This window comes from Petromyzon marinus, chromosome 42, assembly GCF_048934315.1.
Source record: "Petromyzon marinus isolate PM22_M1 ecotype Great Lakes invasive population chromosome 42, UKy_Petmar_22M1.pri1.0, whole genome shotgun sequence".
NCBI lineage: Eukaryota > Metazoa > Chordata > Hyperoartia > Petromyzontiformes > Petromyzontidae > Petromyzon > Petromyzon marinus.
In genome coordinates, this window is record NC_133708.1 from 11,055,697 (window position 1) to 11,067,842 (window position 12,146).

Here is a 12,146-nt window from a genome sequence, read left to right on the forward strand (position 1 = left end):
TGACGGTGTGAATATATGATTATTGGGTAATTGTCAGGAGTGTTTCACGTGTTTTTTTAATTCATCCTGAGACTATTCTGATGCGTAATTCATCCGGGGCTGTACTTGAGATGTTTGAAATAATAAAAAAAAAAGAAACCTCATCAAACATCGCCCAATCACATTCGTGGCTCTTGCGAGATCGGTGCCAGTGTGAGTTAAGCAAGTAAAAGATTTGGAGTTCCGAGTGTGTAACAACGAAGTTGAAAGAAACCCATTTGAACATGCGTTGACTGGTGTAGAATCTGTATAACAGTGTTTTATTTTACACGAGCCTTCAGGCTTTAAACTCTGTCAACATTTGACATTCATCATTTGGCAGCGTTCCATATAATAATTTGAATTATCTCGCCAAGCGTACAAATGCACCGCCCCAAATTCAATTTAACCATTAAGCGTCGTTGTGGATAATGTTAACAATAAATAAATACTACCTCCTTACCATATTTGTCTCTCTATATGAACCTTTTGGCGGTACCCCGGGGTATCATGGTTCCCCGGCTCTCGCATAATGTCCGTGATGCGGCAATCGACTCATCTCGACGAGCTGTACACGACGCACCGCTACGGTGCGTACGACCTTTCAGGGTTTCGGCACAATCATCGTCCTCGCTGCGTTTCGACATCGCGGAGTGTGGCACCGATGTCGGATTGATTGGTGCCCCAGTCGCGGAGTGAAGTACACCCCTGGGAGAAAATTGTGTCCCAGATATTATATATTTAATTGCCTCGGCCAGTTTGTGTTATACCGTCATCGGGATCATATTAATAATTTAACGTATTGTTTTACACAGACCATTATACACAGTCTTTTGGGGGTGCATCTTAGCAGTATTGCTTCAGATAAAGCAAATTCTTGACCAGTTTTGACTGTCTCATCAGCAGTCGGGTTTACTTGAACCAGTGCTGGTGAACTGCCTGATGTTTATAGACGAGGATTTCTGCCTGCCCTTAAGATATTGATGGCCATGGGAATTTTGTGACCATAATTCACCATGCTGTATGGCAGTCACCCACCCGGGAGCTATCCAGGCTCAACTCTGCTTGTCTTCGGAAATCCGATCAAAGTCGGTGCAATCCGGGTCATTTGATCAAAGACATGTACTCTTTAACAGTCCTGTGTAATCGAGTCATTAACACAATCACCTAAATAAGAGAATGGCTCAATATTTTACATATTGAACTTCAATAATCATAAAAGGTAAAGTCATGCAATTTCGTGCTCATACCACCTGCAAGAAGAAGGGGGCTCTGTTCAGAGCCCCTTTCTTCTTGCAGGGTATTTGTCAGAGCCCCTTGCTACTCTTTGGTTCTTTCGGTAAAGTCACGTGGGGAGAAATAAAATGAAATCGCGATAGCTGCGATGTCTGCTGCAAGCAGCACGATGTATGCTGCCTTGTTGCAGCGTATTTGTCAGATCGCCTTCCTCTTGCAGGGTAGTTGGCCTACTCTTTCCACGCTGGCAGACTTGCTGTAAGCGGTGTAAGTACCCACAATTTACCACACCACTTTGGAACTTGCGATCGACTCACTGCGGTGTTCCCACCATTTATACCGCTGTGTGGACGGAGGCGTTGGCTCCCCTAACTGCGTCATCGTTTCAATAGCCGCACGGGGGCGGGGGGGGGATCGAATCAAACTGGTGACCTCTGGCTTGCAAGTCCAGTTCGTTGCTAATTGCTATGCCAGTAGTAAGTTCAGATAATCTTACAGAGAACTACAAACATTACACGAATAAACTGCGAAACGATTAACATTTTATTTTACCAGGTAAGGCCCACTGAGCTATACAGCTTTTGTTCAGAAGCAACCTGGCCACAATTGATAGCTCAACGAAGTGGCTTATGTGGACATTTATAGCAGCCAATTACTCTAAACGCATGTTTCTAAATGTGGAGGGGAAACCCGGAGGACCCGGAGAAAAATACACGCGACCACGGGGAGAGAGCCATGCAAACTCCAAATGTAAAAGCGTCGGGGTCGGGATTGAACCCACGGCCTCCTGCAGACCAGGCGAGGGAGTTAACATCACTCCACCGCTGCCTTACAACTCGCACCGTGTGGAGGGAAGTGCTGGCTAGAGTGGACCGCTCTGAGCCACCTTGTTTTCTCGTGCACGAGCACCTCGTTTTGGTTGCATGAGCCCACGGCATTTATGCTGCAGCCTTAAGTGCATTTTAAATCTTTAAAAAAAGGCCGCTGCGGGATTTGAACCAGGAACCTCGGCAGTCACTTTTCCCCCCAACTCCCTGGCCGCAGCCCTTCCACGCCCGGTGCTAAAAATTATTAACGATGTCTGCATTGCACCATGGCCCCACGCACTGTTATACATCCACCGATGTCTGCACGAACCTAATACTTTGCGCGGATGATATTCAAGCTTTTTTTATATCGTTCCTTGATGCCCATTTTCATCCCCCACCATCTAAAACAGCTTATACGCTCTGGCAAGCCCTCGCAAGTGCAAAGTCTGCTAAGCAGAGCCGCACAAAGCCATCATTCTGGCCACAGACCAAGCTGAACGGTGTTGGTGAGCCCAGCTAAATCCGCATGTGTGACAATCCACTTGGATTAGTTACAGCCATTCTCAATCCACTGCTGGATGATGCTAGATTTGTCTCCAATCCTCAACACTTTCAGAAGCGAGTGGATAAGAGTTATTTTTTTCATCACACTTGCAAGCGGTTTATTAACTTTAAATGTGTATTCGGCATGCATACATTCCACATGTATGTATGTTGAACTTCTTTCGCACCCTACTTAGCCAACCGTGCCAATCGAAGGTGCGGGGGAAAGACAACACAAAACACAAACGGCAGTTCTAAAGAAATTAGTTTTCAATATTAATGTAAAAGTGCATTGCTCCATTCGCTTCCTAATATCGGAAGGAAGAGCGTTCCAGACGGCTGCACAGATGCATGCCTAAAAGCGCGCGATGCGGTGACCGTCTTTGTTCGATGGCCAGCCAAAAGCCGCTGCTGTTGCTGCTGCTGCGAGGATGACCGGGGGAGTTGTGGTGGTGTTTTACGATCGTGGGACGTGATGGTTTATGCACACACAACACACGCGTTCGAAGTGAGCATACACGATGATGCCCCCACGCACCCCCCACCCCCCACCCCGAGTCCTTCTAAGGCCTTCCGTCACTGGGCCTGACCTATTCTTCAACCAATTGAACGACCCCATGAATCCCAAAAGAGGGGGGTGGGGGTGGGGGGGGGGAGTCTTCAACTCGCCACGCTTTAGTCTTTGAATTGTGCGGGCTCTCTCGCCCTTTTAAATTATCTCGACCAAATCTAGTTGAAACGCATTTCGCGCTCCCAGCCAATCAGACGGGCGTACGCTCAGCGGCCAGCCAATCGGCTCGTCAGTCCCCGACAGCACGTGTCTGGCTGGCCAATAGAATTCAAACGATCTTGATTCGAAGCTTTCGTGACTGCAGGAATCGATACTCTTTGGTTCTTTCGGTAAAGTCACGTAGGTTGAAAAATAAAATAAAAGAAAAAATAATATCAGCAGTGGAACTGCTGGATTATATTTTTTCCGCCTGAGGACGACCGCTTGTGTTGCGATCGAAATGTCGTGATATATTATTTTTTGTTTTATTTTATTTTTCTACCTACGTGACTTTACCGAAAGAACCAACGAGTAAGAATTGAGACGCTCTGCATCCCTCGTGGCAAAGCCGTGTGAGAGTCGCTGTTGCGCTGCGGCGTTTAATGGACGAAAAGAGAGTGGCGCCCTTCGACGTTTCCTGCATCTCGTGTGCCATTATTGCAGCGCCTAATTCCGAAGCGTTTCACGACAATTATAAAATTGTCTTTTAAGATGACGGTGGTTGAGATATTGAAAGCGGTGGTGTAGTTTCTGGTGACAGGAGAACGTCCGGGAGAGGTCTAAGGAGGGGTTGGAGTTGGCCCGGTCGTATCTGGGGGTGGGGGGAGGTATGAGGATGGGCATCGATTAATCAATTAACATTGATTCTGAAGTTGCCAATGCACGCATATGTGCATAAGAATCGATTTGTTCGATTCGTATGTGTTGCATGTACAGTAATGTGTTCCTGTGACCCTCCCAGTCTCTGGAGGTCATTACAATTGAGAGACGGAATGCACAGCACTCTAGCAGCCTTGTCTAGACCACCATCTCAAAAGACCTGCACATGTGGGCATATTTTTTTTTGCATAAGCAACCAATGCAATGAAGCGCTTTAAAAATGTGGTTGTCCTAGTCGATGGCCACACGTTCAGCTCCTTTGAGTTGGTGGTCTAAACAAGGCCGACAGCATTGTGTATGGAATGCGGTGGTCACGTGACACGCATGCAAGGCGTGTTTGGGGGTGTGCCTACCCCCTGCTATTTGTGAGCAGCGCAACTTTGTCCGTTATTCAATCCGATAGTTTCCTACCTGCACGCATTATTTTTGTGGAGTTCGGGGTGTTCTCGTGGGAATTTTTTTTGCAGAGTGTTGGATTTTAATTGTTTGCCCAGCAGTTGCCAGTGCAGTGGAGTCAGCAGATGGGGCTGTGGACGTGTATTTGGTTCGCTAAGTTGCGGGCTAGAGCCCTCCCTCCGCCACGTGAAATTTGGCAGATGTGGTGGAACTGTCACCGTGGGTAATTGTCAGTGCAATGTAATTAGTGGGAATAAAATTATTTATTTCTAGTCCCCTCTAGCTCCCCTTCCACCCCCATACTCCCCACCCTGTCCTCCAAACCCCCCTCACCCTCTCAATTCACCAAGCCCGCTCGTATTTGATGAACAATAAATTACTCGCGAGGCTTTGTCACGTTGACAAGTAAAAACGGCGCACTTGACAAAAAAAATGCAAAGCAAAAGTCTTTTTTTAAAATCTGTCCCGTTCAATATTTACCTAACCGCTTGGACCATATATCCTTCACGCGCCAATCGATAAATGCATACAAAGCAAGAATGAACATCTTGATTACCGAAAAGTGAAATATATGTTGTACGGGTGTGTTAGGTGGTCCTCTGAAATTAGCGTCGTTGTGAGTAACCGTCAGTTAATGCAACAGGGCTTTAGATGTGTGTGTGTGTGCTTGGCATCACTGTTCAACTAAACCTGGCTATTTTGGAGGCTTGTTTGCCCGCCGGAGGTGACATTGCAATGTGGTAGCTGAACTGATACCTACCTGATGCCTGTCGAATACTGCTGGTGGCTTGTGGACCATTGACTACCTTTATAGGGTTGCTGGGAATGTGTACAGGACACTTTGGGGGCGCCACTGTGGTGAGATGTTAACTACCTCGCGTGGTATACAGGGATGCCGTGGCTCAATCACTGCTGTATATTTTGAGTTTGCATGTCTCTCTCCCAGTGATCGCGTGGATTTTTCTCCGGTCCACCGTTTTTCCCCTCCACATTAAAAAAAAAGCATGCCCATAGAGTATTTGGCTGCTATAACTTCCCACGTGATAAGCCACTTCGTTGAGCTATCATTTGTGGCCAGGTCGCTTCTGCAAAACAGTTATACACAGTAGCTGTGCGGGTCTTACCCAGTAAAACAAAAATAGTTTGTTGGTTTGTTTTGTCTGCTTAATTTGGGGACGTTACCCGGCCTTATTATAAACAAGTGAATTGTTGGGACTGCAGCAAGGAGATTGTAGTCATCGTCAAACAGGATCTATCCACTGCTGGATGAGAAGGCCTTCCCAAGCCTTCTCCATCCCTTGTCGTCGGCCCCTATTCAAATGGGTGAATTGTTTGAGCCTTATTGCCTCCGATTAGGACGGCTGGCTACGTACAGCGCGAAAGAAGTTCAGCATGATGGTACGTGCTCGCGATCCGGCGGAGTGCTTTCAATCAGCCAATGAGATGCCAAAGTATCCCTATCACTGGGGCAGTAAGAACTAGCCGCCCATATTTCCATTTTGTTTGAATCCAATTGTTTCCAAATCTAATTTAAATACATTTTGTTTTAACTTTTACATGTCTTTACAGTTTTCGTAGAATTGTTGCTTTTATGCGTACTAGATGGGGCACTAACCCAATGTCCCTTACAGCCCAGTAGATGCAACTGTTAACAGCACTTGCCCCAATTGTCTGAATGCCTGTGTTATGGGTGAGTGTCACATCTAAACATATCGGATTTTAGAATTTTCAGATTTTTTAAGAACCATTTAAGGATATATATTTTGTATTTGCAGATGTGACTTCACTCATTGGCCGTTTGATGCCACTTGTCGCAGGAAAGGACACTGAAGCGATGCAATACGTGACGCTGTTCATGTGACGGCCAAACTTTCGGATCAAACAATGACACTCCTGATGCAGTGGGTGTAAGGCAGCTGTAAGCTACGCGTACACAAGGCACTTTACAATATGTTCCCCCAGTGCCGGATTGTCCAAGTAGCAAAAGTAGCTACACGTGTAGTAGCTACGGCTCCGCACTTTCAAGGGCCCCGCGCTAAATGCTTTCAAGGCATGCAAGTAAAATTCTGGTTCAGTGATTCTGCACTTGCTCTATTACTATAGTACTATACCGCCTTCAACTTTTATGAATGACTGGGTGTTTAAGGTTAGCTACTTGTCGTATTATCTGGCTGTATAGCAAATTAAAAATAACAATTACTTTGCTATGCAAGTACAAAATTTGTGTTTTAATATTTATTGTGTTTTTTTAAATTAGGGCCCCTTTATAACAAATGCTACAGGCCCGCACTAGCTTAATCCGGCACTGCGTTCCCCATTTGCGATGTTTCCAATTTGAAATCGTCAACATGTTTTTTTTTGGTATTAGCAATAACGAACATTCGTTACAAAAAAAAATCAACCAGGCAAAACATTCAGCTCGGCAAGCATCAAAGGGAAATTTTATTTAAAAAGCGCACGAGCGAAATTTGATTGGTATCGTTGTAATAACAAAATCTGCTACTTCCTAAAGCGGAGGGTGGTTAGACAAGCAAGTAAAATAAATATATATGCGACTGTAATGCACCTTGGAAACTAACTACATGGCGCAGCCAGCGCACCGCAAATGAACGAGCAGTGAGAACAATTGTGCGGTTATGGAAATGTACGTCCCTGCAGTGACAGATAAGCACTTTCATTAGCACTGGCTCAAAGCACGCTGGCTGCACACTGCAGGGATGTCCGTAGCCGAGGCTGTGATTACTTCCGTTCCCTGCCTCCTTCCTACCTGTGATTCGCTTTCTCTTGGCCGGATCGCAGAGTGTTTACTCGCCGCCTGCCATATGAATTTGCTCAAAATCGTTAACCGTGCCGGATGGAGCTGCGGTTGTAACACCCCACTCCCAGTGTGGAGATTGCACAGTTTAAATTATATTTAGTGGGGGGGGGGGGGGGGTCCACTTATCACCACCATTTTTCCAGGGTTGATAAAATAGGTACCATTTAGTTGGGAGTCGCTGGAGGGGCAGAAGGGGACTTTGTCTCCACGCCCCGCTTTAGCCTCCCTCAACCATGCAACGCTAAAATGTCCGTGGGCCGGGAACATTACATTGTCTTCATGCTAACAACAAAACGTGCGTATTAGCAACGCACATTTTTTTTTTACTATATATATAATCAACAGCTTCATTGAAAACATCATCTCTCGATGGAGAGTCGCTGGAGCCAAGCAGGATGGTAAACAACAAAGTCACGATTGTGAATTGGGGCGAGGATTCGAACCCATTCCATGCAAGCGTTAAAACCGAACCGCTTTTACCCCCACCCTCCCCCCTCGGCTGCATCTCCACACAGCCGATGCTGATTTTGTCCGACTCAACATCTGCGACGTCGTCCTCCCCGGCCTCGACTTCACTTCCTTTCTTCAAGCGCCACAATCCCCCCCCCCCCACACCTACCCATTCATCTCATCGGATAAGCCCCTCTGCCGCGAGGCGAGTGCTTGAACAGTTGTCACGAGACCAGGGATGGCAGCCTGCGGCTCACGCGCCACGCTCCGCTCACAGCTTCGTTCGGTGCGGTCCAGTGGCCAAACGAGGCCTGTCACTTCGACGCGATCCTTTCATAAGGGGTCGTCCATAAATGACGTCACACGATTTTTGACCCCCCCCCCCCTCGTTCGTCACTTGGCGTCACAAAAAGTCAGACCTCCCCCCCCGCTCAAATATGACGTCACAAAGCTCTGCCCCCCCCCCCCCAAATAAAATAAAACATGCTTCAAATCGCTTTAAACTATTGTCATTGTAGTGCGTATTTAATGTGGCGCTGCACTCTGATGGTGTAGGAGAAAATGTTTATAAAAAAGTCTATTTACTTAAGTAGAACGTGTTGTCTATATTTATTTAAAGTTGCGCATTTTTACGTGACGTCACATTTCTCAACCCCCCCCCCCCCACCTCGTCACACATCGTCACAAATGTCTGACCCCGCCCCCCCCACCCCCCATAGGTGCGTGACGTCAATTATGGACGGCCCCTAAGGTGGAAACTAATTTACGCACGGAAATACCCCCCCGCAAACGGATCGCGATAGGTCGCTGGTCTCGTCAAGGGGCACAAACCACCACGCGAAACTGCGGCCATCCGTCGCAAAGCAGCAGCTTTTGGCTAGCCGTCGAGCAACGGACGGTCACTGCGTTGCCGTGCGCTTTCAGGTGCGCTTCTACGGCCGTCTGGAACGCTCTTCCGATATTCGGAAGCCACTGGAGCTATGCACGTTTCAGTCTAGATTGATAACTCATTTTTTTTTTTAGAACTGCTTTTTGTGTATGTTGTCCCCCCCCCCGCCCCGCGCCGCACCTCGTACGGTGCGAAAGAAGTCCAACGTACATACGTGCATACATCGGCGGTTGATGTTTTATCATTCCACGCAAGTGTCGTAACTGCATTAATCGAGCGCTGTAGCGTTTCTACTTTTCGCGAGCTCAGTCACTTCTGTCACTGCCAGCATCTCGTCGTCGTTGTTGTACCTGGTGCGATGTGTGAGCATCGCCACTAGGGAGACAAAGGCGGTCGCTCGTGGCGCTGGCCACCCACACCCTCGTGTTCCGTGCAGGCTTTCATATGTGCTGGCTAACAGCACTTGACCCAACAGTCTGTTAAGGCTATAAGGGTGTCTTTGTCGTTGTTAACATGCAGCCCCAGCACAGCTGTTTGAAAGTTTGTGCAAAATACACAAATTGCAAAGGTACATTTATTCCTGCCGATGCTTTGATGAGTCCTCTCAGAGACGGCATAGACTAACACAGACTAAAAGACAAGCAGTTTTCCACACTGCACGGTTTGGTAAAGATTTGAGGTTCTCAGTAAATCAATTACATTCCACTCAATTAGCAAAATCAGCCTTCCCAGGATTATCCGTGTCAGTTTCGGCCAATGCTAATTAATTCATTTTAAAATGTCTTTCAAGCGACAGACGTAACGGCCGAGCGGTGTTATTCCTAACTCAGTTTGCTGATTAAAATTATTTTAATTGCATTGCTAAAGTCACTGCCTTGACAGCTGACAGCTGACCACTGGAACATTCTTTACAGCAAAAAACCCCCCCCCATAACAGGGCCATTGCAGAAGCAAATTCGGTTGATTGTCGGACGACGGCCAGGAACAATTAGCATTGCACATGCTGTTACCCTAGCTGCGATGGATCCGTTCAATGAGAAGGGTGTGCTCTTGCCAAAACTTCACATTTGCATACGATTACAAAGATACAACGATCTGTAAACAATCCACTTAAATCCGTAATAGAGGGTTTGTTTGGGTTAGATCGCGTAAATATATAAATGTGTCGTTAAAACCCGCCACCACCCGACACAGCCAGCTAGTAAGGGTTGTCACGTAAACATGACATGCAAATTCGTCACAAGTACAGCACACCGGTGTGTTGGGAGAGCCAATGGATGATATTGGTCGCGAAAGGCCTCCGCTTTCAATTCACTTAAAGCAAGTTAGAGATGAAAGACGCAGAGCCCTGCAATGTCTTGCTCATACTGCTGCCGGTTGAGAGAGCCTCAACTTCAGAGGGAGTCTTTTGACTTAACGCTTTCGTGACTGCAGGAATTCACGTTCTTTGGGTCTTTCGGTAAAGTCACGTAGATAGGTTGTGTTGCGATCGAAATGTCGTAGTTTTTTTTGTTATTTTCTTTGTAGATATCTACGTGACTTTACTGAAAGACCCAACGAATATTCAGAGGGAGTTTTAGAAAACACCTCTAGAGGGCATTGGGCCTACACTTCCACATTGGCCAGACTTCTCGGAAGGGGTGGGAGTCGCCGTACTTTCACCCATGGTACGTGGCTTGCTGATCTACTTAATTGGTCTGCCCATTTAACCTGCTGGATGGAAAACGTTGTTCTTTCAACTGCCACGCCAGGCTATAGGAACCAGCCACCTCTGGGTTGTAAATCCATCGTGCAGCCGTTATAAAACCAGAACGCTGTATATTTTCGTGTGGTATGCATGGCCTTTAGTTTGTCAGTAGTTGTGTGAACATTGCTGCTGTGTCTGGACTTTTGGACAGAGCACACCACAACCCTCATGTGCTGTTTCGCCGTTAATAGTTTGACCTATCATCTGCAGGGCAACATATGCGCGAACCCTTGGTATATTTTAGACGATGTTTGTTGTGTCACCCAGAGTGAAGTGGTTAGCGTTCTGCACTATCCCGTAATGACCAGCAGGGTGAAGTATGGTCAAACAACCCCCATGACCGGCATGGCATGGGGATACCTTCATCCTGCATGTAATAGCTCACTGGGCTTTACCTGGTAAGATAAACATAGTTTATTTTCTTTTATATATATTTTAAAGTGATGTGTTTACCTTTCCTATAATTATTTGCACTCCTGTCCTGTTTTTTTGCATTTATTGTTGTTGCAACGTTCTGACTCGCCCCGACTAGACAAAGAGCTTTATAGCTCATCGGATTCCTCCGTTACAAATACATATTCAGATTCTGATTGACAAACGGCTCTAAAGTATTATCATTATTGAAATACAAAAGCATATATTAAAATACAAGAGTAGAGTTTAGCCAAAGCGATAGACTATAGTTCAAACATAATGACGATTGACTTGCAAGTTGTACTGCAGTTCTTTGACCATTTCGCATACCAGCCGGTTCTGGGAGGGGAGGGGGGAGTGGGGGGGGGATGTGACGTAAGGCGCTTTTTTGAGTTTCCCCAAAGGCTTTTAAGCAAATGCCATTTGAAAGCAAATTTTTTTTTAAGGCCGCTGCTGCTGCTGCTGCTGCCACTGGAGAGAAAGGGCACGAAGGTTCGACGTCGTGAGTGCTGCTGGCGGGATGGGACGCGGAAGGTCGCAGGGGTCACGCAGGAGAGACAGTCTCCATAATATTTTGTCGCGGACTGCAAATGAATGGCTCACATCGGCGTGGGGTCGCACGCGTTGCTGGATGTGAAGAAATGGGGGCGAATGAAAAAGAAGGCAGCTTATATAACCCTCCGAGTGCACACAAAGACAAAGATCCCCCATTTATCCTTTTACACACTAGCACTCCCCGCTGAGCACTTACATAGATAAAGACTCCCCCCCCCCCCCCCCCATTATAGCCTTTGCAGACTGTTTGGGCAAGTGCTGTTAGCGAGCACTTATTAAGGAAGGCCAGGCGTGTGTGACTGAGCAGCGTGGCCTGCACCACGCAAGGGCGCCTTTATCTCCCCAGTGTCGATGTTCGTACGCTGCACCACGGGCTGGAGTATAACTTAGTTTTCCGAATTCGCAGCGTAGTGCGCTAACCGCCGCACCACCGCTCCCCATGCATACACGCGCACTGATCGCATGTAAACAATTCACGCTGTGTAAATAACTAAGCTGATTAAGGCTCACAATTACGTGCTGTGCTTAACCTAATTACTTTGGAACCAAATGCTACAGAAGGCAGTAAATACTGTACGTTAGAGAAAATATTTTTGTTTGCGCATGCACACGTACATCTATCTTCAGGTTGTAATGCCATTCGCACGGCCTAATCGCAAAACGATACTACACCATTGGGGCCCGTTGCATCTCCGACCAGCACCACCTAGCCAGTGAGCTTGAACACGTATGCCAGGCTCTCAGGAGGAATGGATAATCTGACAGCACAATCCGCAAAGCTGCATCCTCAACCATGGGTAGAGAACCATCTGAGGACCCAATCAAAACCATCACCTTACCAT